Below are 11,049 nucleotides of genomic sequence, written 5' to 3'. Positions count from 1 at the left end.
TCTGGTGGGGTCCAGAAAAAAGTCTTTCTGTCATCTGTGCCTATTACTGCAGTGCCCATTCAGACATGCTATCAATGTTTTATGCCTTGCTCTGGAGTTGCTCACAGCATCTCCTTGGGAAGGCTGAGTGCCAAGAGAAATTGATGTTTCTATTTCACTGACTTGGGATCCAGGCAGCCCCTGGCTCTGCCTCCCAGCCCAGCACTGGTAGGGACCCATTGCATGCAATGAAATGAGATGATGCCCAAGGAACAGGGTATAAAATGAACAAAACAAACAAAAAAAATGCTGCTTCTCCTAGGGAGAAAAACCCCAGAGTGGCATCTGGAAGCAAGCAGGGGAGCAGACACTTGAGACCTGGGTAGCACAAGGTAGCAAGGAGGGGAAGGTGTGTGGGAAGACACCAGGAGGGACGGAGTTTTGAGCAGCTCCTCTCCTGCCAGTGCCTCTGTCCCCTGATGGGGTGGGATGGCTGGCAGCTGCCTGGGCACATACAGGTGACACCCATTTGCAGCCATGGAACTAAGGAAATGATTAGTTTAATCATGGTGTGTTACAGAGCTGCAGCTGAAAGTTTTTTTTTCTAAATTTCAGGACCTAGTTAATACATTGCTGTAATAACCAGTCCAGCTGATGGATATTAGGAGGCTGGAGGAGTGTGAGAGCTGGGAGACAGGTGATAGGAAGGAGACAGCTCAAGCTTTCTCTCCTTCTGTGGGTAGTTTAATGGATTAGCATTGCAAATACCACTCCAGGAGATTGTATTTCTTTTTTTCAGAGCACAGAGAGGCTCTGCAAGAGCTGGGGATGGGCTCCTGGCCTCACTGCCCCATGGAGCTTCCTGGCAAGCCATGTCCAATCTGGATATAGGGAACTGCTGTGTGCTTGCCCTCAGGTCAAATACATACTTGTGAGCATTTGTGCCAAGACATATCTCAGTGCTGAAGGTTTTTTTCTTGCTGGTACACAGCCAGGGTGTCCATTGCACTTCGGACCAAATCTAGTTTCTGCTATCAAAAAGAATAAAATAATTAAGAAAAACAAAACAAAATTAAAAACCCCGAAAGAAACAGCCTAGGAACTGCAGGAACGGGGGATTTGATTCTTGGAAAGCTTTGGATGCTTTTGACTTTCATTAAAGCTGATCAATGGGGTCTTAGATTGCATCATCCTTTAGAAGAGAAACCCAGCTCATGGAACAGCTTATCCTGCACTGATGTGCTGCTCCAACAGGCAGGGCTCAGAAAACACACAGGGATTTAAACACAGGCAAACTGGATCCTCATCAGACCTCTCTGAAGTGATGCATAACAAAGCCATGCATGGGAACAAGGCAGTTCACAAAATACTATTTCTTCCTCCCAATCCCTGGATCCTTGGACCCTTCCCTAGTCACTAACTGGGTCTGTGGACTTTCTGACAGCTTGGAGGGAAGCCAGGTGAGAGCAAAGAGTCAAAAAATGGACTTCATACAGGCAGAGCAGCAGGAGCTTCGATTACTGATGGAACTTGATGTAAAAAAAAAACCTTGAAGTTTCTCTTCTGGGTTTTCACCCAGGAGCTGGCACTCACAAGGCTCCAGAATTGCTTCCACCAGCCCAATAATGTGTGATGAAAATGTTCCTGTGAGAGCCAGGTAAGAGGATTTCCCTCCCAGTTCCAGTATCCCACTAGGTTGTCATAACCCCTTGCTCCCCAGGTTTACCTGGTATTCTGAAGTCTGCCCCAAAGGGAGATATCCAAAAGCCTCTCCCTGCTCTGCCTGCCTTTCCCTCTTTTCAGCACAGCCTTGAATGAGGCTCCTGTATCAGGCCACAGGGATTTTGCAGGCTCTGTAGTGCAGTGTCTGAGTCATACTCTAAAAATAGCTGGAAAAATGTCAGCCCAGCCAAAGTCACAGGCTGATTAACAATGAAGTTTCATGATTCCAGCTACCCCAGGTACACTCCTGAACTTAACTTTATATACAAGCTGCTTTTTTTTTTTTTTTAAAAGAAAAAAAAAAGAGGGGGACTTCATATTTAAGGAAAAAAAATATTAGAGGCAATGCAGAAACTGCTTTCCCTACCCTCACCAGAAATGTATGTGACTAGCAGAGGGATTAGGGAGCAAAGGACTACAGGGACTGTCCAGGTGGAAGTGTGGCAAGTCCCTTCCAGCAAGAGATACAAGAAGGAAAAAAAAAAAAAACCAAACTGGAAAGGCTTGAAGTTGAACCAAGCAGCTTCTTGTTCCTCCTGAGCTCCCTGCCTCACACCCTTTAAATTTAAGGTCACTGACACATGGAGGAACCACAAGCTTGTCAGCTTTCTGAGCCAAACCAGCATTGCCTCCAAGGCTGATGTTCAGCTGCTCAGGATGCAAAACTGTGGGGATGTGAAACTTCCTTTGCCAGGTCAAGGTTTGCATTCCTTGCAGAGGAATCCTGACCCTCCTCCAAAAGCACCTTCCTGCCCCACTTAAAGCTTTGTGTGCCCCAGTGAGGGAAGGGACCAGAGCTTGGCTCTATTCTGGGATTTTAAATCTGTGCCACAGTGCACATAGGAGAGAATATTTTCATGCTGAGTGACCTCCCTTTTCCATCTCCTATCCAGGCCTGGCTGCTACTGGAGATTAAAGAGCAGTGAGAGAACAGCCATATGCTTCCCAAAAAGGATGCAGAGACTGGGGGGGTGGGGAGACTGCTTTATGCACACTGAAATCCAGATCCTGTGGAGCAACAGCAAGGTTGGTGATCTGGATCAAGCAGTTCAGGTAAGCCTGTGGAAGTGACCTGCCTGGTATGGAATGATTGGAAAGAGACTTAAATGTACATAGGGATGAAATGTTGAAATCTTTCACTGGTCTTGCTAGCCACTGAAATTTATGCTATGAAAAAGAAACTATTTCTGGCAAGGAAATTGCAAATAAGTGTTTTTCCATCATCCCTGAGCTGTCGTAGATGCATTTTTTATTATGGAATAAATGCAAATTAGCAATAATGTTCCCCTGATCTGGCAGCCCTTCTTCTTGCACTGAGGACAATGGAGGCCCAGCAGATAATGAGGTGGTAGGAAAGGTCTCTTCCTTCTTAATAATTGAAGAATAATTTTTAATGCTATCTTGCTGTAGTAATATGCTCTCACTGTCAGTCTTCCCTGCACTGGAACCCCATCTGTCATCCCTCATAAATAACCTGAGAGAGTGATTTGTTAGGTAGCATTGGAGCTTAATCAAATAAATATGGCATGGATAAAAAATGAGAGGGAGGAAGGGGGAAAGAAAATCTCCTCCATCATGGGCTTTGCTATTCTGGCTTTTTCCAGACCCCCTCCAGCTGAACATGTGGATGAACATCTGGAAAGGAACCTGTGGGCAGCCCTGGCTACCCAGGCTGCCAGCATAAAGGGAAACTGGCCAAGGGGGGATGTGTGGAAACAAAATACCAAGTCATTAAATACAGACCCTAATAGCCTGGAGACATCTCTGAAACATCCTGAGCCTATTGATGTGCTGATTTGAACCAGGTAAAAGCCACTTTTGTCTTCCCTGCGATGTCACTCCAGTTTCACCCTGGTCTGGGGCTGTTGAGCAAGGATTCAGGAACAGCGTGGCCAGCAGGTCCAGGGAAGGGATTCTGTCCCTGTGCTCAGCCCTGGTGAAGCCCCAGCTTGAGTCCTGTGTCCAGTTCTGGGCCCCTCAGCTCAGGAAGGAGATTGAGGTGCTGGAGCAGGTCCAGAGAAGAGCAAGGAGGCTGTGAAGGGATCCAGCACAAGTGCTGTGAGGAAGGGCTGAGGGAGCTGGGGGTGTTGAGGCTGGAGAAGAGGAGGCTCAGGGGAGACCTCATCACTCTCTACAACTCCCTGAAAGGAGGTTGGAGCCAGGGGGGGGTTGGGCTCTTTTGCCAGGCGACTTTCAACAAGACAAGAGGGCAGGGTCTCAAGTTGTGCCAGGGGAGGTTTAGGTTGGAGATTAGAAAGAATTTCTTTCTGGAGAGGGTGATCAGCCATTGGAATGGGCTGCCCAGGGAAGTAGTGGATTCTCCGTGTCTGGAGATATTTCAAAAGAGACTGGATGTGGCACTGAGTGCCATGGGCTGGGAACTGCAGCGGGAGTGGATCAAGGGTTGGACTTGATGATCTCTGAGGTCCCTTCCAACCCAGCCAATTCTGTGATTCTATGAAAATTACCGAAGAAAAAAAAGATTGATTCACTTTACATCAAACAGCCTGTAAAGCAGTTGCAGTCCTAACATATTTTGAAATATATATTGAAAATATCTCAGAAGTCAGTTGAAATCTGAGAGAGAAGCAGCCAGGAAAATTTATTCTCTGAATATCTTCATTGCTTATTTTGTGGTTTGCTCTGAGGAGCTGAAGTGTAATGGCTCTGAAGGCAAGAACAGACACTGCTTTTCAGAGGCTGGAAAGTCATGTGTGTCTTGATCAGACACTGATTCCCCTCCCCCTTTGAAGAATCCAGGGAAAAAAAAGGGAAGTACACTTCTGAGACAGAAAAAAATTGCTACAGGAGATAAAGCCAGGCTGACACAAACACAGGAATTTTGGGAAACTGAAGGTCTTGTTGCTGCATGGATGAATCAGCAAAGCAGTCACAGGCTTCCTTGCTCATATACATTTTTATAATGTTTTATGCTCATTCTGACTGTTTTTGTAAAAATATTGTAGTTGAGGATGCCTTTTGGAGTCAACCCTCCAAGTTTCAACAGCTGAACTGTCAGTAACACCAAATGCACTCTCATGAACACAACTTCACTCCTGCTTTAGAATTTAGCCTCCAAAAGTATCAGAAACCCTTGGTTTAAGCCTGTGAGAGCCTCAAGTGAGTGTCCCCCAAAATATAAAGTGAACTTCTCACATCTTCAGATATCAAACACAAACCAGGGCAAGAACAGCACTGGGGAGATCCATGGATTACCATCACCTTCATCAGTGATGTCCTGTAATAGGTGATGATCTACAATTTGTTTAAAAACTTGTCTCTTTTTGGTTGGCAAGACACAAAAATGATTTCTTTACCTTAAGACAGTAAAGTGACAGTGCTAGTTTCAAAAAAGCAGGAAAAAAGCAGTGTTACAATACATAAATAAATCTACAAACAAAGTAATGGAGTTTATCACTGGGGGACCCTTACAATCTCAGAGTTATTTCAGAGTTTCCAACTGGTAAGAATGTTCACTTGTTAAAAGACTGTGGGCTGTTGTTTATAGAAAATGGGGTTTTTTGTGCCTAAACTTGTTTCAACCCTGAAATTGGTTTAAGATAGATTCTGAGTTGTTTAGAAAGGAGTTTTATCTTTCTGTACATTAGTGTACTTATGGACTGTTCTGTCCATAAGTATGGTATTTTATGGGATAGTGTTTAATAAAAAAAAAAGTTAAGCTTGGCATAGCTGAAAACTAAATAATGCCTCTGGTGCTCTAGATGTGAAACAATTTCTTCCCTAGTCATACCTAGAATGAAAATCATGAAATCTGTTTCACGTTTCACAGGTTATGTGCCACTAACTGCTGCTTTCAGGATGCTGGGTTAAAAAAGAAAAGGCCACAGAAGCAGCCTTTGTGCTGTACTAGAGCACATAATGCTACTTTAAATGTGTAGATTCTTGACACATTATTTTGAAAGGATTGTTAATATATATATATATATTTACATGACAAGTTAGAGATTTCAGGAGTAACAATTTCAGTAAGACAGCCATGGTGTGCACACTGATACAGTCACCAGCTGCAAGATAATGACTTTTCTTCATGAGTCTGTTAAGTAAAATCTTCCACTCTCAGTCTCAGGTATTGGCATGTTTTATTCCCTGCCTTTATCACTGCTGTTGCAATCTTTCGTTTATTCTGTCTTTGGCCTGTTAACTTTTTTTTCCTCTTTTTTTTTTTTTTTCCCAGCTATATTTTTGTCCCTCCTGGTATGAAAACCTTTCTGCAAGTGGCTCCTTTAATTCTTTGTTCATCTGGTGCCTCATCACATCCTCTCCCACTTCCACTGAACAACCACTCCTTCTGCTTTTCAATTATTTATCTTCTCCATCTCACTGCAGATTTATCAGTCTTGGTGGGTTGGTTTGCTTTCCCCTTCTTCCCTTTAGCCAGCATCTCCAATGCTTTGCTGACCTCTGAGAAAAGTTTTCTGGAGCCACCAGACTACTGGTGAGGAAAGCACAAGAATAAATATCTGTAAATTCTGTTTAACCCTGTAAAATATTCAGTATACAAAGGACTGAATGGACAGGCCAGCACCTTGGCTTTTCCTTTACTTTCCAGAGGTTGAATGTAGGTTCATTCCTCATCTCTGGAAGTTTGCTTCTCTAAATAACTTCAAATTAAATGTGCACTCTCTTCTAGCATAATACTGATAACAAAATCAAAAAGCAAAGGAATGGCATTGGAGGGCAAACAAAACTTATTCTGATTTTAAGGATAAACAAACCTAACCAGTCTATGGATGGGCAAAGTTAATTAACTCTTAATATTGTATTTAAATTCAAGTACTTAACATAAGCATGTAATTAGGATGGTTTGGAGTAAGTAATTAGTGAGCATTACACCCTTAAAGTCAAATCCACAATCCAAGAAAACTTCTGTTGTGCCTCAAGAAATCTTTCATTTCCACCTGGCACAAGGTAATTACAAGAACATGTAAAGGAAATACCAAAATATTTAGAAGAAACCTCATTCCTTGCTGGTGTTTTCTTCAGACAGTGGCAAGAAAGGTGCTTGCTGAGCTGGTTCAGTGACATCTCTCTGACTCCTGGAGGTGCTTACAGGAAGGTGCAAGGTGAAGTTGGATCACAGACTGACAGAAAAGTCCTGCTAATCAGCTGTAACCTGCCTTTCTCTTTTCTTTTTTTCCCCTTTTCTCTTTTTTTTCCCTTTTCTCTTTTTTCCCCTTTTCTTTTTTTTCCCTTTTCTCTTTTTTCCCCCATTCTCTTTTTCCCCCCTTTTCTCTTTTTCCCCCCCATTCTCTTTTTCCCCCCCATTCTCTTTTTCCCCCCCATTCTCTTTTTCCCCCCCTGTTCTCTTTTTCCCCCCCTGTTCTCTTTTTCCCCCCTTTTCTCTTTTTCCCCCCTTTTCTCTTTTTTCCCCCCTTTTCTCTTTTTTCCCCCTTTTCTCTTTTTTCCCCCTTTTCTCTTTTTTCCCCCCCTTTTCTCTTTTTTCCCCCTTTTCTCTTTTTCCCCCCTTTTCTCTTTTTTCCCCCCTTTTCTCTTTTTTCCCCCCTTTTCTCTTTTTTCCCCCCTTTTCTCTTTTTTCCCCCCTTTTCTCTTTTTTCCCCCCCTGTTCTCTTTTTCCCCCCCTGTTCTCTTTTTCCCCCCCTGTTCTCTTTTTCCCCCCCTGTTCTCTTTTTCCCCCCCTGTTCTCTTTTTCCCCCCCTGTTCTCTTTTTCCCCCCCTGTTCTCTTTTTCCCCCTGTTCTCTTTTTCCCCCCTGTTCTCTTTTTCCCCCCCTGTTCTCTTTTTCCCCCCCTGTTCTCTTTTTCCCCTTCTCTTTTCCCCTTTTTTCTTAATGTCTTGCAGAACCATGGTACCAGTAGCATTTTCAGGGTACCATTGCATTTAAAATATCAGCTGCTGTCAAATATTTGTTGGCTTTGCACTTCTGACAAGTCCTTAGCTCAGCTGTGTGCAGCCTCCTAAGGCATCCTCAAAGAGCAGTTGTTGTTTTTCTTTTCAGTTACATTATTATGGCAGCTTTTTTTTTTTTAGTAGGAAATTTTAATAACTTTTTTAAAGTTTAAATTATTAAGCTTTTTATTTTCCCTTCCACTGGAAGATAGCAGATGTTGACATTTTCATGTAGTCATCCTTATATAAGCTGCTGTAGTTCACACATTTAAAAACAGAGCCCTAAAAAACTATGGGCTGTGTAGCTGATCACTGAGATTTGTTATGATAACAGAATGATTAATCTGCCATCATGTTAACAAATAGTTCCAGGCTAAGAATATAATTGTATTTTATCTTGAACAGTTGATATATGGGCTCGTGGAAGCAGGTCCTGTCAAAAAAAGCCTTGTTTCTTTTTTCTGCAAAGTAAAAGCTTTAGAGCTTTTTAGACCCTTTTTGTAGAGTTGGCAAATATTGTGAAGATGGATTAGATATGAAATTAATTTGGTATTAATAATTGGATATCAAAAAAACCCACAGATATTTCAGAATAAGGACAGAACAGTGAGTGGGTTTGTAGCAGTCTGTATATAATTTTAATATTCTACATTAATATTATTCAGTGGGGCACAAAGCTCTGCAAACATACACATAGACCAGCATGTTACAGGAGGTATAAAAAGAAGCCATGAGCATACAGGAGAAAAATATTTGCATTAGCTTCAGCAAAAAGGTCACCATAGCACAAAACCTATTTTTCATTACTGTGGAAGCAGATCAGGTTTCCATTTAAAAATGCCCTGATAACACCTACAATTCAGCAGCAAAAAGACACAACATAACCTCATTTGAAATGCCATTTACTGGCCTGATGACATTTTATATCCTTCCAGTTTTATTCAAATGTTTTAGAACATTTAATGGAAAATAACCAGGAAGGATGTTAGAAATTATGCTTTTGTTGGTCTTTATGCCAGTAATGTCACCCTCCTCTCATCTAAAACTGACTAATTGCCACTAATAAGGCCTGGCAGCTGTTTTTAGTGCTTGCAGGTTTTTCATGCATAACTGTGCTGGTGAAAAGCAAGTCAGGAATGGGAAGCAGGAGGAGTTCCCAGCCTCTGATAATGCTCTTTTCCTTCTTGAGGGCATCTGCACTCTTCACAAAGCAAATGAACATCATCACCAACTCGGATTCTTTGGGTTTTCTTTCCTAAAATGTTGATGTGGCTTTAATAGTTGTACTGCAGGTTGGTGGCACTGATGACATCACGAGTATGTAATGCCATCAGTACTTACAGGACAACACATCTGTATGACATCCTGCCTTTAATGAAGGAAAATACAAGGAATTTTTGTCATTGCTTTTTGCCAGGCTCGAATTTAACTCTCAATCTACGTGGCACAAAGGTTTTAACTAAAGCCATTTAAAAAAAATCCTGAGATTTCTTCCCAAAGCAACAAGAAAGTTGCTTGTTGGGAGATTTTCTTCAAAAATACCATTCCCATTCAAAATATTCCAGATAAAAGGGAAATACTGAAATTCAAAATAATCTGATTCAGTGATAAATTTGAAAAGGGTGAAAAAGTTGTTCTGCATTCCCATTCATAGGAATCATTGCAAGTTAGGAGTTGGAGGGGACCTCAAAAAATTATCTAGTCCAACCCCCCCCTGCCAGAGCAGGGTCACCTATAGCAGCTCCCACAGGAACACATCCAGGTGGGCTTGGAATGTCTCCAGGGAAGGAGATTCCACAACCTCCCTGGGCAGTCTGTGCCAGTGCCCTGTCACCCTCACAGGGAAAAAATTCTTCCTAATATTTACATGGAACCACCTATGCTCCAGTTTATAACCACTGCCCCTTGTCCTATTATCAGTCACCCCTGAGGAAAGCTTTCCTCCCTCCTCCTGGCACTCACTCCTTACGTATTTATAAACACTGATGGAGCTCACCCCTCATTCTCCTCTTCTCCTGGCAGCAGAGCCCCAGCTCCCTCAGCCTTTCCTCATCAGGGAGATGTTCCCACTCCATCATCTTGCTGGCTCTGCACTGGACTCTTCCAAGCAGTTCCCTCTCCTTCTGGAACTGAGCAGCCCAGAATTGGACACAATATTCCAGATGTCTCACCAGGGCAGAAAAGGGGGAGAAGAACCTCTTTTGACCTACCAACCACCCCCTTTCTAATGCCCCCCAGGTACCATTGGCCTTCTTGGCCACCAGGACACATTGTTGGCTCATGGTCATCCTTCCACCCACCAGCACCCCCAGGTCCTTTTCCCCTGTGCTGCTCTCCAACAGCTCAGTCCCCAACCTATACTTGTACCTGGGGTTGTTCTTTCCCAGATGTAAAACTTTACACTTGCCTTTGTTGTAATACATTAAATTTCTCTCTGCCCAGCTCTCCAGTCTGTCCAGGTCCCTCTGAATGGCAGCACAGCCCTCTGGGGTGTCAGCTACTCCCCCCAGTTTTGTGTCATCAGCAAACTTGCTGATAATACACTCTATTCCCTCATCCAGGTCATCAATAAATATATTGAATAGCACTGGTCCCAGTACTGATCCTTGAGGGACTCCACTAGAAACAGACTTCCAAACTGGACTCCATCTAACTGGCAATTTTAAAGCACTCATCAGAGAAAGCCACCTCCCTCCTCTGAACTTTTCACCTACACAGTCACAGTTTCATGACTGCCACCTCATTTCTCCTATGACCACGTGTCCATCTCCATGTGATGAGCACTGATCACCAGCTCCATGCCAGCACCAGGTGATGGAAGGAAAACTACTCCTGTAAAGCTGCAGTATGCCCCTGACAAGTTTGTGCATGGAACATGGTTTTATTTGGGGCTGAATTTACCTTTTGGGACATCTTTAATAGAAGTATCTGATCAGAGTAAGTTTTCAAGGGAGGCCAGTGAGTCAAACTTGGAAAGCAAAATAGTGTTCAGAGCTGTGAGAGTATCAAACATGTTATCCATATATTCTGACACGGCAGGACTGCCAAATGTAGCACTTTATTTTAGGGCTTTTCAAGCCCTTCAAAAATACACCCTGATCTTAGGCAAGAGGCACGACGTGGCCTCCAGAAGTGGGGGTGAACTTCAAACATGGCACTGGGCACCCCAAAGAAGAGATGATCAAAGGGGGCTGTGATAGCAGGGCAGTCCCACCACCTCCTGGGGATGGCTTTCTTCCCAGTCAAGAAAGTGAAGTGACTTCAACACCTATTTTCACAAATATCTCTTGAGCCATAGGATAAAAAAGCAAAATCCTACACAGGAGGGTTTGGGTTGGAAGGGATCTTAAAGATCATCTGGTTCTAAACCCCCTGCAGTGGGCAGGAACGCCTTGCACACCTTGCGCTACCCCAAATTGCTCTCAGCCCCATCCTGGAAGACCTTGAACACTTCCAGGGATGAGAGATCCACAACTTCTTT

This window comes from Calypte anna, chromosome 4B (genome assembly GCF_003957555.1).
Source record: "Calypte anna isolate BGI_N300 chromosome 4B, bCalAnn1_v1.p, whole genome shotgun sequence".
In the NCBI taxonomy this organism is placed as follows: domain Eukaryota; kingdom Metazoa; phylum Chordata; class Aves; order Apodiformes; family Trochilidae; genus Calypte; species Calypte anna.
This window is presented reverse-complemented; position numbering follows the sequence as displayed.